Here is a 21,947-nt window from a genome sequence, read left to right as displayed (position 1 = left end):
CCTTGCCTGGGTAACAAGTGCAGAGTGCAACAGCTGCTTGCCAGATCCACACAGCTGTGCAAACCATCTGCAGAGCATGCTGCATACCAGCTGCAGCTGAGTGGAGGGGAGCCATTAGCATGGTCAGAAACCAAGGCAAACAGCAGCACCCCTTTGCCCTGTGCACCCTGACAGGGCCAGTAAGGACACTGCAAAGCAGCAGCACAAAGTGGAGAAGGGGGCAGCATGGCCCCCGCTCAATGACACACACCCGGCTGACGTGTGAGTAGGCAGCAGTGATGTGACAGCACGCTGCCCACCTGTCCTCAGAGCACGCACTGAGCTGCACACTGACTTCCCAACAGTCACCGCTGTAGCCAGGGTCCTGTTGCTGCTGGTCATGGCTCAGCGCTCCTGTCTGGAACCGCTAGAGGGATCTGCAATGGAGCCTGCAAGGACCGAGCTGTACCGTTCCTGCCTTCTGGTGTGGGCTAATGGAGGCTTCAATAGCAGAGGTTGGTTTTTAACTCCGCTTGTTTTTACCTTAAGCCTGGTCCACACAGTGCTCGTCCTCACATCGCTACTTCAGGGCCTGGGCTGAGTTTACAGCAACCTAGTTAAAGCGGCACAAGCTGTGTTGTGGAGGCAGCTGTATGGAGAGAAAGGTGCTTAGGCTGATCTGGCTTATTGCTACTCATTCATCGGGGTAAGCGATGGCAGGAGAGTTACCACAGTGTGTACCCCAGCCCTTGGATACCTCAGGGATGTCCCCTCTTCTCTGGCTCTGCTGGAGGCGCCCTCGCAGGTCTCCAGGGAGCTGTTGGGGATCTGCCACGTTCAGCGAAGGGGCACAGTATTGGATCTTTGACAGACACCTTTTTCCAAAATGATATTAGACAGTGAAGTAAAGTACAGTAGGTGTTAATAACAAGCAACCAAAAGCAGAGCGTTACCGTCTGTTTCTAAATCTCTTCCCCTGTCAGTCAGGTAGCGTCCAGTGTCCTGCTCTGAGGATGGTCTCATTTCCCTGGAGCTCTGCCCACCGCAGGGCAGACAAGACCTGGGTTTCCAATGAAAAACACAAGCTGAAAAAGGCATCGCCTTCAGAAAAAAAGCACAAACAAGCCACTTTCTAGGCCTGCTTTCTCCGTCACACAGCACCAGTAAAGGGCACAAGTCCTGTTTATTTCCTTTGCTGGTCTGGGGCAGAGGGTCACTCGGGCCTGAAGTAAGGCATGGTTTCCAGGTGGAGTTTCCAGGTGTCTCCTGGTAACCTTGTCCCCTTTCCTTGAGGCACTGCCACAGGGCCAGCGGCCCTTACATTAGACATGGCTAGTGCCCAGCATGGGAGTCATGACCTGGCAGGCCCCTGTGTCCAACACCCCCCTCTAGAGCTCAGAGGCCCTCTATGGCATCTCAAGCTGGGCACCCGCAATCAGCAGCCATGTTGGAAAATGTAGACCCTGCCCTTTTACATACTGATCTGAACTGATCTAAGAGGCCAGATTGCTCCTGGTCTTTGTGCCAGGCATAGATGACTGGTGCCTCCTGATACTGGGGGGGCACAATGTAAAGGGGAGGACACATGACTGCCCCATGTGTCGCCTCTGGGAGGAACTTCCAGCCCCACCTCCCTGGGCCAGGGCAGCCAATCTTGCCAGCTTCTGGTGGGTTGGGACCACAGGAACGGGGATCACGTGCCTCTGGGCCTGGCAGGGGCTGGGCTCAACCCAGAGAGACTCACAGCACCAGTGTATCACTGGAGCTCGTGGACACCTCAGGAGGGGTGGCACAGGTCTTGAGCAATGCCCCTACCTCTGGCTAAGCAGAGGTCAGGGAACCTGCTCCTGGAGTCTTCCCCAGCAACCCACTGCCCATGTCCTCCCCACCCCACCAGAGTTACCTGTGTGTATGTGGGGGGGAGACTCTGTTCTTCTCCTGCTGTGCCTCCCCCTTAACCCCCAGCACATTTCCAGCTCACTCAGCCGCTCTCCCTGGCAGCCTGGCTAAGGTGGGGAGTGGAAAGAACGGGACGGAGCCGCTTTTTACACTGACTGAGGGTGACTGCTCCAGGTCGCTGCCTCTGTGCAGCACAGTGGTTGCCTGATAGCCCGGCTGGGAAGGCAGCGGTGGCCTGCCCCCTCTGCTTCGCGCCCGGACCCGGCTGCTGGGCACATGGGCCGAGAGAGCCAGAAACATGCTGGGGGCAGGGGTGCTCTGGCCACTGGGGTCAGTCCTGATGGTGTCGGTGACTGAACTCTGCTAGAGGAACTGGGCTCTTTTCTCTGCAAATCATTGGACTTGTCCTGGATCAACCTACCTGGAGCAGACAGGAAATGCTGCCTCTGGATTCTCTGTGGATCTGTACAGCACCTGGTACTGTGCAGCACTGACCCACACTCAGAGCTACAGCAGTAAAAAGAGGAAATAATACACCTGGTGGTTTTTCTGATGCAATTTGGCCATTTTAGAAAACAGATTTTCCTGAAAACTTGTTGATTTTCTCAAAGTTTTCCACTTTTTGACAAAACCTTTTTTGTTTATTTGTTGGTTTGGGTTGTTAGTCAGTTTTCATGTACCATTTTTAGGACAAAATTCTGCAGAAAACTCATAAAAGAAAATAAGTGGGATGAAACCTTTGGAAAGTTTCCAAATTTTTGTGAGTTAAAAAAATATGCAAGCAATTTAACTAATAATAAGAATTGTGCTTGAAGAGGAAATATTAGCAATCCAGATCTCAGCATGAGTTCTGAAGCACTTTGTGTTTGCAATGTCTGTGTATAGACAAAGGTTGATATGTTGAGCTGTAGTCTACCCCATAGCCCATCTGAATATATTTATGTGCCTAATTTCAGCTGTAAATCCGCTATGCTGACAGATAGGAGCCAACTCAGAGGCAGGTAAGATTTGCTTCTTTGCTGAAACCCCTTCACTGTAAAATTTCTTTTTCATTAACTATGTGTCTAGGTTCAGTGCCAAAATCTAATTAATTTTGTGAGCCAGCAGAGACTGACTGTGTTCAGTTTGGGTGAGTTTATTAGGAATACAGTTTGTGATACACAATTTGCACCAGCATCCTGTAAATAAGTATTTGGCTTCTTGGAAATAATGACTCATGGTAGATTTCTACACATCCAAACCAACAACATAACCTCTCAATCCTTTAATGCCAGACAGATCAGTGTGAACATGGACTTCATGCTGTCCAGCTGAATGGCACAGCAAGCCATATATATAGCAGCACTTTATACTCAGTCCTTTTGCACTGTGTGGGAAAGACAAAAAAAGGGTAGGACATGTCACTGAGGTCACTCTGCTCCCAGAGCCACGTTCTATCAATTCATCTGTGATCAGCTCCATCCTCTGGCTCCCAGAGGATTTATGCTCTACGTGTGAGGAGAGGACCTGCATGTATTAGAGAGAGGGGATGTAAAGAGGTTTCCTTGGGCTCTCGATTACTTTGCAAAGTGACTGTAACAACGGCCTGCAGGGCCTACATTTATCACTTCTCAAATGGAAGTCAAAGGATGGTTTTTCAAACAGCCTCCACGGCAAATTCTGCGGAGTTTGTTCTAGCTCATGCATCACCACCAGTAATAAAGTGAGAGATGTCAGCTGGCCAGGAAGCCCAGCTCCTAGGGCAGAACAGGGGCATGAGGCACCCGAACTACAACTCCCGTGACTCAAAATGCAATGTTCCGCCATTCCTGAGCTGGAATTTTCCAGAACGGTCATTCTGTAAAAAAAATTCAATGTTGATTTTTCAGCCCAATTTGGGACAACAAAAGTGTCAAAATTCCAGACCCCTGGTGGGGTGCAGTCACTCACATGCAATACAGTGAATTATGGCCTGCTCTCAGCTCCTGTCAGTGACTGATCCATAACAGCCATGCGAGCATCCAGTGCAGCAGCCCGAGAGCCCAGGACAATGAGCCAGGATTGCTGGTAGCTAGGCACAGGACTGCGGACCGTGTGCTGGATAATAGGAGAAGGTTTCAGGCCTGTACTCTGCAGCCTGTGCTCCCACCATGACTGTTCCGAAAACCTCCTGCAGAATCATTCCATTTTTCCTTGTGTCAGCATGGGTCGAGTTCTGCTCTCCTGCCCTCCGCCCCCCATGACCCCACTGAGCAAAGGAGTTGCCAGGCAGAGTAGGATTTCAGCATCGCCAGCCTCATGCAGTCACAAACTACGTGTCCATTATTTGTGTTGCTGGCCAGGAAATGGGTGCTCCTTATTTCCTGGGCGCCCATCATGAGACACCTGTGGGCTGACTTCCAGCAGTGCTCAGCACCGCTGACGGGAAGGCGAGGCACTAGGCAGCTGTGAGTTCTTGTCCTGTCCTTGCCACTGGCTTGCTGAGCGATGGTCTGCTCCGAACCCCTGATGGATTTGGTGCCTCGGTGGGAGCTGCCAGGTGCTGAGCTCATTGAAAATCTAACCTCTTAGTCCCCTGCTTGGAAAGTGAGGTTGACAATACTCCCCCTCCTCAGAAAGAATTCAGAATTCAGCTGTGAGGCTCGTGGCCCCCCCAGTGCTGAGCGTCATGGAAACGAGCCCGTGAGGAGATGGAGTCTCCTGTATTCAGGGCAGGGTTTGGAGGATGGCAATAGATGACGGAGGGGCCATTGAATGGAAATAGGGAACTCCTGCCCCATTCCCTGAACGCTGTCCACCCTGTGCAGTGAATGAGGCAGAAACAGCACAGTCTGTGCTCATGGAATTACTGACTGTCTCAGAATGCATAAGCCCCAGGGACTGGGCTCAGGTCTCACGGGCAGCCCAAATACTGGGATTTCCTATTTTCTGAATGCAAGACTTTGCAACCTGAATATTGTTTTGTTTAACATCGTCCTTTTGTGTGTGGACTTACCTACATTTTTACAAAAGCAAACTGAGAAATTCCATCTTGTGGGGATCACATGGACCCTCTGTGGGCCATCAGCAACAGTGGGACATTTAGTACCATGCATGGGCCTTTGCGTGCATTATGACTCAGCCAAGTCTGAGAGGATTGGCATGGAGCGTTGGTCCAGGGCTGCAGTTCCTGGGCAACTCAAAGATAGAACCCATAATCAGAATGATGCCAGCAACAGACCCCTCCTTGCCCCCAACTACCCTGCCAAATGGCAGGTCTTCTGTGAACTACCGAGGCACAAGAGCTTCCCAGACAAGCTACTGAGCGGGAGGGAGATGGCTGAAAGAGAGAACAGGGGAACCTGCAACCTGTGTGTGTATGTTCATACACAAGCACATGCACATAAACACACACACATGTACAAACACACACACTGGCTCCCCCTCCCCCATCGTGCTGTGCCAGGCAGGGGCCCGGCCTGCCCGCTCTGACTGAGAATGAAAGCATTACAGTCACATTCCTGGCTAAAGGGCAGGGGGGGCGGAGGGGGAGGGTGTTCATTCGGGCAGAGGCTGGTATTAATGCAATAGCTGCAGGCGGGTTAAGGGGCAGAGCAGGAGAGGGGATTACGCCAACCAAACTGTTCTCAGTAATGAATATAGACATTTCTCCAGTACATTCAGTTCACTGCCCTGCTTTTGCATGCCCTGCCCCCAGCACAGGGGCCATGACGTCAATCCAGGTTATTCTTAGACAAGAGAATTCCCAAGAAGATTATCAGCCTCTGACAACAACTGCCTCTATGGCAAACATTTAGCTCATGGGCATGAGGAGACGCGGACCCCTTCCAACTGCTGTAGGGCTTTGTGCCTCTGGCATTCCTCATTCAGCAGCTAATGGGTTTGTCAGAAACACACATGAGGCTCAGGGCTGGATTCTGCTCTCCCTCACAGCGGTGTAAATCACGAGTGACTGCACTGAAATCCATTCACAGCTGGTGTAGCTGAAGGGAGATTCAGGATATTAACCCCCGTCTGGACAAGAAGAAGCAGCTGTCTTCCATCCTAGGCTGCCCTGAGAGTCACAAAAGTCATCACTGCAAGGGCAACTGGAGGGAAGCCTGCAAATCCTGGATTTCAATGAGCAAGAAGCTCGTTTACAAAAAACTAGGGCAGAGTTGAGTGCTATGAACATCAGGTACCCTCTGAATAATTAACAGAAGCTATTGCACCACAGCATGTTCTGTGCTCACCCTCCGCCCTTCCAGCTGTTTGATCTTAGCAGACATCTGGAACAGAAATCCTTCACAATTGGCTTTTCCAAACCCCAGCGAGGGCTGGCTTCTGCTCTCTCATTCCTGCTCAATTGGATTTTCTAGGTATCAGATCCTACATTTGACTCTTCCATATCCCAAGGGCCTGCTGAGCCCCATGCAGGAGGCCTAGCTGAGAGGCAGGGCCAAGAGGAAACATGCTTTGCCTCTGACTCCCCCACGAATGGGGGAAAGACAGAAGGGTTATAATTGTTGAATGCACAGCTGGGAAATGAGGCATCTTTCAGTGGGCAAGTTCTTTTGGCTGCTCAGAGAGCTGGGCAAAAATCAGAATTTCAATATTTTGACGTTTGTTTTTGATCCAAATCAGGATAAAAAGTTGAAATATCAAGTTTTTTTGCAGAACAGAAAGTTCTCCCCCAAAATTAATTTAGAAATGTCAAAACATGTGACTTCCATGATACTCTGTGCCACTCAGTCAGAGAGGAGACAGCAGTGCATCATGGGAGATATAGTCCAGCAAAGGAGCCTGGCCTATAAGAGAGAATGGGGGTTTGAAGTTGTCAAACTACAACTCCCATGAGATACCACAACACCAGGAGCAGATGAAATTTGATGTTGAACTGATACAAAACAATGTTGATTTTCTTGATGGAAAATCAAAAAAATTCAGCAAAATCTGAATTTTCCTGCTGAAAGTTTCAGTTTTATGGAATTTGCATCTTCTGGTGAAAAATCATTTTGATGGAAAATTCCCAGCCAGCTCTAGTGGAAACACTCCCTGAAGGATGGGCCTGGAAGAGTCTTTGCCTTTATTGGGGAGTTTCCCTGTGTCATGCTTCCTTCCCCATCTCTGCCACATGTCCTGGCACCACCATGTCCTGGCACCACCAATGCCCCAGCTGTCTGCTCTGCTGCTCTGTCCTTCCTCTCTGGTTTCCCCCAGAAGAAAGTGCCACATGGGGTTTCATTGCCAAGTGTGAGGGGCTGTGCCCTTGTCCATCCAAACATGAGCAAACTTTAGGCCAAGGTGGTTGGACCCTGTGTGGCTGCAATAGGAGATGCTTCCACTTTCAGGGCTGGCTGATGGGGAGTCAGGCTAAGCTCTCTGGGATGCCCGAGAAAGTTCCATTGCATTTAAAATCCAGCTGGTGTTTTATTACTGGGATACATTTCTGCCTGTGCCTTCTGGGCCTGGCCGGGTGGACAGCGAAGCACCAGGAACCCTGCGCACCAGCTGTAGGCCTGACACAAAAGAGCCCACAAGAGGCTGGAGGGACTATCTGCCCAGCTGTCCTGAAGCAGCCTCTGCAGAGTCCCCACCCCGACACCCGCTCTTATTGTTCTCGGTGCTAGAGCTACTGGTGCACGAGAAGACAAGGTCTCTGCCCCTCTGTCTATATCAAACCAACAAAATGGCCAGGAAAGCTGAGGAGAGAGGTGAGCAGGGAGATCAAGCCAGGCCAGGGACAGCGCTGTCAGCGTATTGCTCTGGGCCCCTTGGCACGCGGACTCTGTGAGAGCGAAGCACAGACACACAGTAAGCACAAGCAAGGCAGACCCACTGGAGCTCACTACCCACTTGGCCATGTGACAGCAGATCCCTGAAATGCTAATAAACCATCCAGCATGTGATACACTCCTCTGGCCTTCACAGGACAGGTCCAGCTGGGCATGAATAGCAGCAGATGAGACAAGGGGCAGCAATCAATGGGCATCCTTCACTTGGCCCATTGGCAACCCGTTGCCTGTGCAGCCTTCGTGCATGAAGCAATGGCTGGGGAATTCGGAAGGTGGCGTGAAAGGCTCCATAGGGGTTATTCTACTAGGGGGATTGGCAGGAAATCCCACAGTCTCTGTGTGGGCGACAGCTCCCATTGTGCAGAACAGAGCATGGACTCACAGCACTTGCCCGTGCAGCACTTAGAGCTTCTAAATCCATCTTTCTTTTCGCGCTGGCTGTGCACAGCCATCGAGCATACACATAGCACGGAGGCTGACTGGAAGTTCTGATTCCAACACACAGTTTGTCCTTTTCATGCCCGATTAAGATGTGCACAACAGAGATGAGACCCAACATTTTTGTCTTCCATGTTATTAATTACTAGCAGCTTGGGAATCTGGCAGGGCAGCAAGAGGGCCAGCTCAGGCTTTTCCTACAGGGCTTACTCTGATGCAATGCCGCTTGATTGATCAAAGTGGCCTTGAGGATTGATGTGCGGCACATTAGAAGTTCTGTGAGGTTCCAGACTTCAGGCTTTTGAGTCATGTCAGTGGTGCTCTGGAAATGTGCTAGGGGCCTGGAGAGAAAACAGACTGCAGGTCATGGATTCCAGAAGATCGCACTGCAGGGGGAAAAGCAAAGTAGTAGGCTTCAGTCTGACACCTCCACTGGGTCTGGGGCAGAGCAGACGAGCTGCAGGAAGATGTGCGTGCAGAATCATCTCTGGGGTAACAGGCTCAGAGATGAGGCTTTTCACACTAGTGACATCTGGGGAAAGTGTCAGTGTTTCTGAGGTTGATAAGCAAACCAAGACACAGGGTCCAAGCAAATGTCTGATGCCACAGGGAGCACTGACAGGCATCCAATAGCACAGGGCAGTGCTAACAAGATCATTTAGTTTGTGCATCTTGTTCATACTGGAACGAAAAGAACAAGAGTGACAGTTTTTAAAGACTCTGTTATTGGGTATTGTATCACCTTCTGCCCTCCAGAAACATGCTCCTACCTGCTCCCTACACACATACACACTACTGCCCAGACAAACACACACGAGCATTCACACACTACTGCCTAGGCTAACTCACTCACCCCCAACCCCAACCCCCCATTGTACATATTACTCATGTTCAAACTCACATGCGCGCGCACACACATAACTCCATGTGAAACATGCACAATAATGCATCAGGGAGGAAAGTAAATGTATTTTAAAGAGTGAAATGAAGATGAGAAGGTGGGTGAGGTAATAGTGTGTATTGGACCAACTTCTTCAGAACTCTGTGTAGCTCAAAAGCTTGTGTCTCTCACCAACAGAAGCTGGTCCAATACACACTATTACCTCACCCACCTTGTCTTTCTAACATCCTGGGACCAACACGGCTACAACATCACTGCCTGAAGGTGAGAATCCAGGGTCATATGGAGGAGTAGAATGGAACCACTAGGACCTCCACAGAGCACCATCACTTGTTGCACACTCAAGCTGTCCTTACAATCAGTCCACAGGCATGGTGCTGGGTTGCTGCCAGAAGCATTTAGGAGCCAGGTGACATTTGGCCTACTCCTGTCCAGGCTTTGCAGTGAGACCTGCTCTGTGTTCAGGCCTCACTGTTTTGCAAGGGCCAGTCAAAGCAGGAGGTCTCTCAAGCATTATTTGCAATGTATTCTTTTATACAACTCCATGCGTGCTGCTTTTCAATATCCTACGTAATGTTTAGTCACATTTAATAACAATAAAAGTTTCCTTCATCGTCTCACCCCTGGAAAATGGGACTGATTTGACTAAAAACATGGAATGTGAATAGTTCATGGTCTTCTCGCATTACAGGAGATTTATCACATCTCTTGCATAATTTAATCTCTACATCTGTGGGACACAAATGTTTTACATTTCTAACATTTATGGGCAGACATCGAAAACATCTGTGCAGACCCAAAGCACAAAAACATCTGGAAGATGTCTCTGTCTTTTTATGACACATGTATCATGATCTTTTGCCTGGAACAAGTGTGCTGCTAGTAGCTCTATAAGTTTGTTACCGGGCTTCGCATTGGGCTTTGACAGGCACAGGGAAAACCATGATAGGCTCTGATGTTTAACCCATCACTGACAGCAAAGTGGCAGTTAAGGGAGCTTCCCACCCCATCCATGCTGAGAGAGCCGAGACTGTAACTTGAGCAAAACACAGTGTTCGCTGCTCAGACTGTTGAGCGTGTGATTTCCGAGGGAGCTGAGATTTTGACATTTCTGCTGAGGACCCCACCTCCTGGTGATGAAATGGCCAGTGTGAGTTTCCCCAGCTCCGGGCAGACCATCCTGGGGCTTTGAGGGTCTGGGAGCTGAGTTCCGCTCTTATCATTTAGCCGTCAGTGTCTTTGCAGAAAAACACCCCAGCTTCCCAGTGCGCTGGCTCACAGGCCAGCTGAGACTCGCTGCCTTCTCCGCCTGAAAATATTGTACTGAGAGAACTTCAATCAGTGTTTAAATGGATTCAATGACCCCACTCTGTAGACGCTCTGATGTCACACATACAGTGCCTTACTTGGGTTTAGCTTAATTTGATCAAGAACCAGTTTAAGCTAAACTGAAACAAGCCTGGAATAAACCAGAATAAGTACAGCCACACAGGAGTTTCCCCCAATCAATTAATCAATTTAAAATCATCCCTTAAAACAAAGCGGTGCAGCTTTTGCATCCCACCTCCTGCATATCCTGGTCTGTACTCAGGACCAGCATCAAAGCTACCCCACTTGCTGGATCCGAGTGCCTTTGATTCCCCTCCCTGACTGCATAGACCTGGGGTGTGGGGCAATCTAGGGCCAGTTCTAGGGGGGGACACATGAGTATTTTGAGGCTCCTAGATGTTGTTATTGAAAAAACAAACAACCTTCCAGGAGTCAAAGGAGTAGATTTTAAGAGCTTAAAAAAGTAAGATTTGGGTAAGGACTCAAGGTTTTGCTGTGATTTATAATTTATACAAAGGATGACGACTCTCCGATCTGCTGCTGCTCCGCCGCTTAACATTGGCTAACTTTGTACATATTTTGGCCTTTCTGACAATAGTTTGGAGACCATTTGGGCGACAAATCTCCCCCTGCCAGTAGTGCTGGACCCACACACAGCAGCCAGGTTCCAACTAGAGCTCAGGGAATAATGGGTCTTTGAGTTCAGGAACCAAACAAAAATAAATAAATAATTGTTTTGGGGCAAGTTAAATGTTTTAATTTTGGGTTTTGGGGTTTTTTTTCTTTTTTCTTTTAAGATGAATGTAGCTACAGTTGGAAACAAAACATCATTTCAGTTTCTTCAGTCTTTTCCCCCCATTTTCTTTTCGGCCAAAACTATTCACTGAATTTGATCCGAGTTATTAAACTATTGGCTGAAAAAGAGGCGCACAGTTCAAGTTCCATCTGGGATGAGCCACAGGAAAACGTTACTCTGAGGCTGTCTAGATTCAAGGGCCAGCTAGGGCCCATAGTGTAGCCACTTCCTACATTGACAGAAGGGGTTTTCCATCAGTGTAGTTAATCCACCTCTCTGTGAAGTGGTAACTAAGTCGACGGAAGAACCCTTCCATCGACCCAGCTGCATCTGCATTGGGGGTTAGGTCGATCTAACTATGCCATTAAGAGCACAAAATTTGTCATAGCCCTGAGCGACATAGCTAGGTCAATCTAATTTGTAAGTGTAGACCAGGCCTGAGTAATTCCCGGAGGCAATGCAGCTCTTTTGAAAGAATACAGGGAAGACTCCTCCTCCGTTGAGAATACTGGAGAGGAGTGTGCTCATGGGCAGTGATGTTCTGTCACCTGGAGATAGGTGGAATTTGTGGCTGATGGAAATGGCCTCTCAGGTTTCCCCCACAATCCCAGGGACAAAGAGGAAGGGTTTGTCTTTCTGCAAATGGGGACTGCTTGGCTTTGGTCTGGCTTTGCAGAGGCATTTCTGCCACAGGTCAGGCTGCATCCTGGGGACTGGCTGGGGTTCACGTGGATGGGCACAGGGCATGCACCCATCCCAACACCTCTGGACACCTGAGTTCTGGAGGGGCCTAGCCTGCCAAGTGCCATGTACTTCCAAACAGGTTCTGAGCATCAGCAGGAGCTGAAAGCCCTGAGTTCCTCACAGCACTGGTGTCTCCACCCACTCTGGCTACAGAGGGCCGGGGCAGAATGAAGAACAGGCACCTTCCGCTGCCCAAATCCTCCTGCACACACCTCCTAGACCCTCCCCTTATCCCCTCCCTCTTACTCCCTCTGCCTCCATCCTGGGACAGGTCACTTTGGAATCCTGTTTCCCAAGCCATCAGGCCTGGTGACTAGCCAGGCAGGGGCAGGCAGTCCCTGGTGGCACACAGGCTGGTGCACTGGGCCCCATGGCCTTTCCTGGCCCATATATCTCTTACCCTGGCAAGTGCTCTGCCAGAGGGTGTCTGGGCAGGTTGGCCTGCTGGCCCCTGTTCTGTGATCCTAGCAGCCATGGTGCTGGGAAGGTACCTCCCCTGTGCAGTTCCTGCATCCCCAGGACAGGTGTGCTCCAGTGGCACTCCCATGGCCTGGTGTCTCCTTTCACAGTTCTCCCCCAGATGCTTGCATTAGCTTCAACAGCACCCCAGGGTCCTCAAGGCCTGACTCAGGTCACCCCACCAGCCAGCAGCTGCTGCCTGCCCCAGAAATGCAGGCAGTTTGGCACTGGTTTAAAAATCCACTTGAGTGAAACCAGCACTGCCTGTATCACAGACTGGGTCTGTAGGTGACTCAATGGGAGCCTGATCTGGGGCGGTGCAGACACGCAGGGAGACAGGAGAGTGGGTCACTTCCTCCCACCAAAATGCACTGCGGTCTCTCTTAGTCTCAGCCCTGCATTTGGCCCCTGAAGTGTACAGGGGCTGAGGCTGGGGCAGCAGTAGGAGCAGGGGAAGAGCTTTGATGTCCATGCCATGCACCTCAGGTCCAGCCAAGGCCACTGGTGTAACTTGTGGCACAAGGAGAGCTGAGTCAGAAATGTTTTATTTGCCCACTAACTTTCCTGATGACAGCAAACATTTCTTCTTTCTCCTCCACATTGTGGAGGTTTCACAGAAAACACACTTTGCTTCTCTTGGTTTTTGGCAATCAAAAAGTGTTTGTGTTCCAAGTTTTCAGTTTTTTGACAATCCCCCCTCAAAAAATTTTTTTCAACCAAAATGGACATTTGTCATGCAAAATTCCAGTTTGTTGAAACCGCCACTTTCTATCAAGAAAACATTTTGATGGGAAAAGTTTGCCCAGGTCTAGGGGCCAGTGCAGTCCGCTGGCAGCTCCAGTGCCCACCAGTGCTTCTAGCCTGGACAAACAACCCATAACTCATACATTTGGGATGCGTTCGAAGGCTTGCGACTGGGGTGTCTCCGTTGTTCTTGCTCTGAGCCGTTCCAGGAAGCCTCCCCCGGATTCTTGGCTCAGGCCTGGCTCGGTGATCTGGCATTGACCCCCTGAAAGGCACACGGAGACTCATTATCATCTGCTGACCCTACTCCTGTTTTCATTCCTCATGACAGGAATCTGCACAGTGTTTCATGCAAACAGAGGAAACACATTTATTGCCCTTTCTACAAAATTCTGATGTTACAAAGCCACGTTCAGAAAGCCAGAGCGACTCAGTGCCTCTGTCTCCACAGGCCGGGCTCAGAATAGTTTATGCTCTTTGGTTGGGAAAACATCTCTGAAAATTCCTACTGAGAAGACAGTTCTTTTCTATGAGCTGGACCTTCACGGAGAGCCTGTTAGACTAATATCAGGTCAGTCAAATTATTAGGTCATGAGAACAAGAAGTTCTATGAGGAAAAGAGCTTCTCTCCTGTTATTTGCTTGTTCAGAAAACAGCCCTGGATACTCCTCCATCTCCTGGCCACCGACATGCAGGCCCTATCTAGACTGGAGGGACCTCGGGCTGGCCACCTCCAGAAAACTCATTAGCTAACATGTTTTTGCACCATCTTTGTCTCCGCCAGGTGCCAAGAAGGGTTAATTAGCAGATATTAGCTAACACCGGTGCTAAATACACCTCAGCTTCCTAGTCTAGATCGGTTCAACAGTACTGCAAATCCTCCACTGTCTAACCCTGCCTGGGCACGGACTCATGCACACAGCAAAGGACAGTTTACCACAGCCATGTGGTAGCCATGGGATTGGGGCCCAGGACAGGGTGTCCCATGGAGAGCGTAGTTCTGACAGGCAAACACTGGCTAGTTTGTTGTTAGGTGAGAACAGAAAACTGGGGGAAGAAAGCAAGTTTGATTTCAAAGTGCATGAGACAGCCAATAGGTGAAGCTGAGCACCATGGGGCCCGCTGGCCTTGCTGAAAGAGCAGAGCATCTGTGATGTGCGGGGTTGTGCGGCACACAGAGGCAGACATTTCCTTGAGTCAGTCAAATAGAAGCATTCCCCTCACTAATAACCTTTCAGCACTCGGAGCCCATCTTTAATCCCAGCTTTGATCTGCTCCCTTCCGAGCATTGAGGACACACTCTAATTGCTGTGCAGAGTGGTTCAGCAGAGGTTCACCCCGCAGCAAACGCCTCTGCACACAGTTCTGTCTGCTTCATCAATAGCTGGCTAAGACGTTCTTAGCTTAAAAGCTCTCCAGAGTTAGCTCAGGCTCTGTAAACAAAGGAAATCGAGATTAATTTCTGTTCACATTGTCTAAGGTCCCAGGTCTCCTGGCTGACACTGGGGAGCCCTTTAATTGCCATGGTACGAATGAGTAGAGGTCTGCCTTTTTCATCTCTGCCCCCCTGAGCCATTCACCTGGGCAGATGTGCTGTACCTTTGCGACAGTGCTCTTTGATTATGTCACGTGGAAGGGTTACTGCATTGCTCATGTGATACAGCCAGGAGCCTTGGCTAAGGCATTGCACCAAAGTTTGGGTTTTGCAGAGGTGAAGGGGCGAAGGATTTTTCAGTGTAAGTCTTCTCAGGTTTGTAAATGACTGGTTCAGATATACTGGGCCTGATTCTGATCTCACATGGCTCTCACGCTGGTGCAATGCCATTGACTCCAGCAGAGTTATCCTCACTGGTGCAAATGAGATCAGGATGCAGTCTAGAGACTCAGCACAGGCTTGCTAGAAAAGAGCAAAATACTCTTTACCAGCAGGGAGCGCTGGAGCACAGGCGGGTTGCTGGGGCTCCACATCCTACACTGTATGGTTCTGGCACTGGCCTTGGGACCTGCCTCAATGATTTGCACTCAGAAGCAGATCTAACAGGAAAACAGTATTATTTTAATCAAATTACTGCTCCAGGCAATGCTGCTTAGAGTGCCCCGAAGGGTAATGCATTGTGATGGAGGCGCTTTACTGCCGTAAGTGCAGTGAACTATTAAATCATGTCAGGAAACCCATTCTGAACAGCTTCAAACATAGGTGCCAGTCTTGAGAGTTTCTTAATTTCCAAAATATCATAGCAGAGCAATTTACATTTGCATCCTTGCAAAATATCAAGGAATATAGTTCCAATGTGCAGCACGTAAGGCCAAGTCCAAATGGTCAGTCCTGCTAAAAAGAATCAATCACTTGCTCTACTGCTGCACCAGCCTGGTTCTTTGACAGCAATCTGCGGCCTCAGATGGTGCTGGGCTGACAGATTTTTGCTTTCTGCCACACAACTGACTTTTCCGGCCAGTGACAGTAAAAGTCGTTAGGTGGCAAGCAGTTTGAACCAGTCTGAGACGCCCATGTGAGATGGTTAGAAGAGAAAATATCTTTGGGGAAAATGCATGTGGCAGAAGGTTCCAATTCAGGGAAAGAGAAAGCCTCTGTTTTTTCCACGTGCTTATCCACAGGAACATTAGTAGCTTTGCATGCTACCTTTTTCCAGCTTCAGTATGTTTGTATGTTACCCCATGTCTTGTTGTATACAGAAACATTGCATGTTCCTTTCTCTTGCTCATGTTCTCTGTTACTGGGGGGGTTTACCAGGAAGGCACACAGCTTCTACAGTGACGGGTGGCTTTGTAACCCCCCGAGGCAGAGAGCTATCCCACTTTCATTGGGAAGAGAGTTGGAAACACAGAGCTCAAAATCCTGCCTCTTCTGTTAAGAGACTTGTGTATCTTTCATGAACTGCAGATGGAATAAAGTGCTGTCATAACTAGAGTGGATTCACAGTCTCACCCTGTCCTCAAAATAAAGCTTAAGGGAAGCAGTTACAGTTCAAGTGTTTAAGTGGGTGCCTGTATAATTGAATTTCATGCTCATTCTTTCCCTCTGAAGTGGTGAACACAGGCAGTCATTTGAAAGGGGAAAAAGTGCTGCTCAGGCCCTCTGTGAACTTTCCTGAATTCAGCAGAGTTTAATAATTGGCTGTGCCGGTTGCTAACAGGACTGTTGCAGGGGAGGTTGATGGGGAAGAGGGCATTATACAGAGATCTCTCTTGGAACAAGGGCTCTGTGAAGTTCTTTTATGCCCAAATGACCCTGAAATGTTTTGCACGTGTCAAGAAGTGTTGCACATGTGCACATTAATTGCAGCCTGTACTGTCACTGAGTAGGCAATAGAGCAAAAACCATAAGCCAGTCTCCCTGCCATAGTGGCCTTTGTAACGTGCTTTGATGTCTTCAGATGAAAGGCTCCGTGTAAGTGCAATGTATTACAATTATTCGTGATCAAAGTGTGATCATTGTAATCACAGAGCTGAACAATGAGATGGGATCTACTCAGGACCAGGATTCCACCTCCCATGGGTAATCAGTTCCAAAAGGCCAGACCAGCTGATCCACCACCGGAGTCCTGCTGGTTTGAACATTCCCTTCCATTTGGCAATCACCCTTTTCTGACGACACCCCCAAGCCCGTGCTTTAATGACAGCAGCAGCAGCCAGGTGGGGCTTAGTGCTGCAAGGTTGTTCTAATTGCATAATGAGATTTAGACCTGTGGAATGTACTAACCAAATGGTACCAAACAGACTGCAGCTCCGGAGTCACTGCTCCACATTTGCTTCGAATTATTTCTATTGGGGATTTAGGTAATTTTATACATCAACTTTGATTATATTCAAAACTGGATGGATGGCAGACAGAGATGTGATTGGCACATAAGAACATCAGACTGGCCATACTGGGTCAGACCAATGGTCCATCCAGGCCAGTATCCTGTCTTCTGACAGTGGCCAATGCCAGGTGCTTCAGCAGGAATGAACAGAACAGGTAATTATCAAGTGATCCATCCCCTGTTGCCCATTCCCAGCTTCTGGCAAACAGAGGTCCATCCTGGCTAATAGCCATCAATACACCTATCCTCCATGAAATTATCTAGTTATTTTTTAACTCTGTTATAGTTTTAGCCTTCACAACATCCTCTGCCAAGGAGTTCCACAGGTTGACTGTGTGTTGTATGAAGAAATACTTCCTTTTGTTTGTTTTAAACTTGCTGCCTGTTAATTTCATTGGGTGACCCCTAGTTCTTGGGTTATGAGAAGGAGTAAATAACACTTCCTTATTTACTTTCTCCACACCAGTCACGATTTTATAGAACTCTATAATATCCCATCTTAATCATCTTTTTTCTAAGCTGAAAAGTCCCACTCTTTTTAATCTCTCTCTCCTCATATGGAAGCTGTTCCATACCCCTAATCATTTTTGTTGCCCTTCGCTGTACCTTTTCCAATTCTAATATATCTTTTTTTTGAGATGGAGCGACTAGATCTGCCCGCAATATTCAAAATGTCGGCATACCAAGGATTTATATAGAGGCATTATGTTATTTTCTGACTTACTATCTATCCCTTTCTTAATGATTCCCAACATTCTGTTAGTTTTTTTGACTGTCGCTGCACATTGAGTGGATGTTTTCAGAGATCTATCCACAATGACTCCAAGAAGTCTTCTTGAGTGGTAACAATTAATTTAGACCCCATCATTTTGTAGGTATAGTTGGGATTATGTTTTCCAAAGTGCATTACTTTTCATTAATCAACACTGAAGTTCATCTCCCATTTTGTTGTCCAGTCACTCAGTTTGGTGACATCCCTTTGTAACTCTTCGCAGTCTGCTTTGGACTTAATTATCTTGAGTAATTTAGTATCCTCTGCAACTTTTGCTACCTCACTGTTTATTCCTTTTCCCAGATCATGTATGAATCTGTTGAACAGCATTGGTTCCAGTACAGATGCCTTGGGAACACCACTATTTACCTCTCTCCATTCTGAAATCTGACCATTTATTCCTAACCTTTATTTTCTGTCTTTTAACCAGTTACTGATCCATGAGACAACCGTCCCTCTTATTCCATGACAGCTTACTTTGCTTAAGAGCCTTTGGCGAGGGACATGGGGCACGGGTCACTTGCTGGAGGATTCTCTGCAGCTTGAGGTCTTCAAACCACAATTTGAGGACTTCAATAACTCAGACATAGGTTAAGGGTTTGTTATAGAAATGGATGGGTGAGATTCTGTGGCCTGCATTGTGCAGGGGGTCAGACTAGATGATCATAATGGTCCCTTCTGACCTTAAAGTCTATGAATCTATGAACCTTGTCAAAGGCTTTCTGAAAGTCCAGGTATGCTATATCCCCTGGATCATCCTTGTCCACATGTTTGTTGACCCCGCCTCAAAGAATTCTAGTAGATTGGCAAGGCAGGATTTCCCTTTACTAAAACCATGTTGACTCTTCCCCCACAAATTGTGTTCATCTTTGTGTCTGACAGTTCTATTCTGTACTATAGTTTCAACCAGTTTGCACGGTACTGAAGTCAGGCTTACTGGCCTGTAATTGCCAGGGTCACCTCTGGAGCCCTTTTTAAAAAAATGGTGTCACATTAGCTATCCTCCAGTCATTTGGTTCAGAAGCTGATTTAAATGATAGGTTACATACCACAGTTAGTAGTTCTGCAATTTCACATTTGAAGTCCTTCAGAACTCTTGGGTGAATCCCATCTGGGCCTCATGACTTATTACTGTTTAGTTTATCAATTAAATTAAATGGTGCACTACTTAATCACTTTACTTGGAGTCTACTAGGAAAATCTCGGCTTATCTGGCAATGGTGGCCAACTGCATGAGAGGCCATTTCATCCATTTCACAGGGATCTCTAAAAGCGAACATGTGCAGACACATAACAGGTCATGGACACTCCCAGAGATGGTCCGTAGACTAGATCTGTATGATGAACATGAGAAGATGAGTTAATGCTGTACTTGCTTTGTGATAGAATAGATGAAGTAAAACAGACCTGTGAGATGTCTCCTTAGTGATGGGGGAAAGCCATTAGCGGTGGGGTTTGGAGAAGCACCCACAAGTACATATATTCCTCCCATCTGTCCCAGGTGCCTGAATCCACTAGAAACCTGATGGGAACAGCTTTTCTGTGGCATTGCAGCATTTGTGGATCCATTTTCTGAAGGGCACAGATCTGTACACCTGGGAAGTTACTGAAGCTTTGTGAGTCTTGGGAAAGGTGGAGGTTTGAGTTGTGGACAAAGGCTGAGGGAAGGGTGAAGAGTGGGGCTGGCTGAGTTTGAGCCTTGAGAGAAACTAGGATTTATATGCTTAAAATGAGGGACACCATATGACTTGTGTGTTCAATTTCTAAAATTATTGTCAAAAATTAATGGGAAAAGGAGAGGAGCTGAAGCTATTTTCTGAAGGCAAACCTGGCCTGACAAGTTCAGACGCTCCCCCCCCAGCTCAGGAGAGGAACCAGAGTTGGTGAACATAGCCATGGAGACCAATAGTCCATCCAGCCCCATCTCCTGGGCTGGAGTCCTCAGGTGCTGGCTCACCTGCTTTGGAGAAAGGAGGGGTTTAGCTAAGCAGGGTGCCATGGGCAGTAATGGGTGAGATGATAATGGAGTGCCACTGGGAGATCAGGCTGCATCTTCTACTTCAGAACAACACTTATGCTTGCTCAGGAGGTTAGGGAGACCTCAGGACAGGCTGTCAGCTGTGATAAGGGTAGCTCACAGAAGGTCCCTTACTTACAAAAGAACACATAATCATTGTAGCTGAGGCAGGCCTGCCATGGGGCCATGCAAACCTTGGGTGAGCTGAGCTGTGCTTTACTCTTTGTTTTCTATTTTCTCTGTGCTTTTAAATCACAAAATAAAAGTTGTTTTTAAGAATGACCTGCTGACTGGTATGGGAGGATTTACCCGGCCTTCAAGAGATCAGTTGTGTGCATTTGGCACAGTCCCCTGTTCTCAGTCTACGAGTGGAGAAATCACAGGATTCAACCCCTGTGAAAGGTGAGTGGCAAAGGACCTCACAGGGGGTGCTCTGGGAAACCTGAGAAGAGCCAGAGATACAACTGGCTCCTAAAAGTGTAACAAATCTGTTCACCTCTCCCCGTGTCTCCTGTTTTCTTGTGTGGAGTTCTGTGGTGCTGGTTTGCACTGGGGCACTATTGTTTCTAGAGATTGTTTGGATGGGTTTGTGGGGAAGGCTGGCTGATAAACTGTTTTCTGACCTGGCAAAACTTTTTAGTTATTTACAAAATTTTCCCATCCTGAATTGGGACAAAAAGTTGAAATCTGAATTGTGTTTCAGTTCAAATCAATCGAAATGTTTTGCTTGAAAAATTTTAAAACATTTCATTTTGATTTCCACCATCTATTTATTTGTTTTTAAGTACAACTAGCTTAAATTTCAAAACAAAAAAGCCCTTCAAACTAGAAAACCAGAATTTCTTGTTTCACACCTGTCCCAACAAAATGTTTCAGCAATTTAAAAGAAAAATCTTTTTTTATTGAAAATTTGATTGAACCCGTCCGTTTCCCATGTACAGTTTTGGTTTTGATGAATTGGCATTTTCTGACAAAATGTTGTGCTCGAACATTCCCAGCCAGCTTTACTTACTGGATTTTGCAAAATGTGGGCATGTGATGAAGCCCAAGTGGAAGGCAAGTGGTTTGCGATGGTCCATAGTCAGAAAAGAGCTATTAGATGCTGCAGTCTATACCTGGAGCCAGTGCTGAATTTTTCTCCCCTGGAGATTTTCTAGTGTTTTGTCCACCAGCTCTAAATGCTCCAGTGGTAGAGTGTCAGGCCCAGCCCTAGAGGGCCCATCACTACATTCACTACATTTCACTACCAGCAAGTTTTTCTTAAATGTTCCCTTTTTTAGTTCCAGCCCATGTCACCCAGCTTCTCCCCCACGTATCACTAAATCATTCATCTTCCTCATTGGTGCTTACATCCTGCTAACGTTTGTGAGCTGTTCTCGTGTGCCCCTTAGTCGTCACTTAGCCAAGCTGTAAATATTTACTTCTTTGAATCTTTCCTCATATGTCTGTCCCTCTCTCTCTTCTGAATTCCCTCCAATTTGTCAATATTCCTAGTAAAGTGGTGCCAGAACTGAATGCAACGATGCCCAGTGCAATTACACCAGAGATCCCCAGTGCAATTACATAGCACCCCTCTTCTCTATGACATGATACCTTTGCATTTTGCAGTGCGGAATTGCCCTGGCCTTTCATACAGATAAGCATGCTTGCCTGGTCCAGTCACAGATGAATTAGTTTGGGAACTGGTACAATACATGACATCTAGAATGCTTTGTGGATGTACCACATGGTGAATGGCAAGGTCTGGGGCTCCATTGCTGGCTATAACGTACGCTGGAAACCGTGTTTGTGATTTCAGACAATGGCCTTTCTGGGGAAGCCCAGAGCTTTCACTGCTCCGCTTTTCCATTGCAGTGCAGAACGTCAGGTCCACGTGTGCTCTCAGCTTTGCTCCGTGGAGCACCAGGACAGAGCACACTTCTGGCTTTTCTGTTTAAATCCCCTGCCTGCCAGGGCATGACAATGATGGTGTCCAGAAGATGAGCATTGTAGGGCCCAAAAGGTCCTGGTCTGGATGAGTGCCCCACTGTGCTAGTCACTGTGTGAACACACAGGTGGATGAGCTTCACTTTGGATCCTCAGGAGCCCATCCTGCACACAGGGACGTTGATGGCAAAGCTCCCGGCCACAGATCGGAACTGTAACTTCTCTTGGAGAAGTTTTCACACAAGAGGAATTTTCAAATACTTCCTGTTTCTGCACAAACCCACTCCTCCGCCTCTGCCCTCATTTTATTGGGGTTTAAGCAAGGGCATTGGCCTTTACAGCCCATCTTCACATTCTACCCCACGC

The sequence above is a fragment of the Mauremys reevesii genome, linkage group 15 (assembly GCF_016161935.1).
Source record: "Mauremys reevesii isolate NIE-2019 linkage group 15, ASM1616193v1, whole genome shotgun sequence".
NCBI lineage: Eukaryota > Metazoa > Chordata > Testudines > Geoemydidae > Mauremys > Mauremys reevesii.
This window is presented reverse-complemented; position numbering follows the sequence as displayed.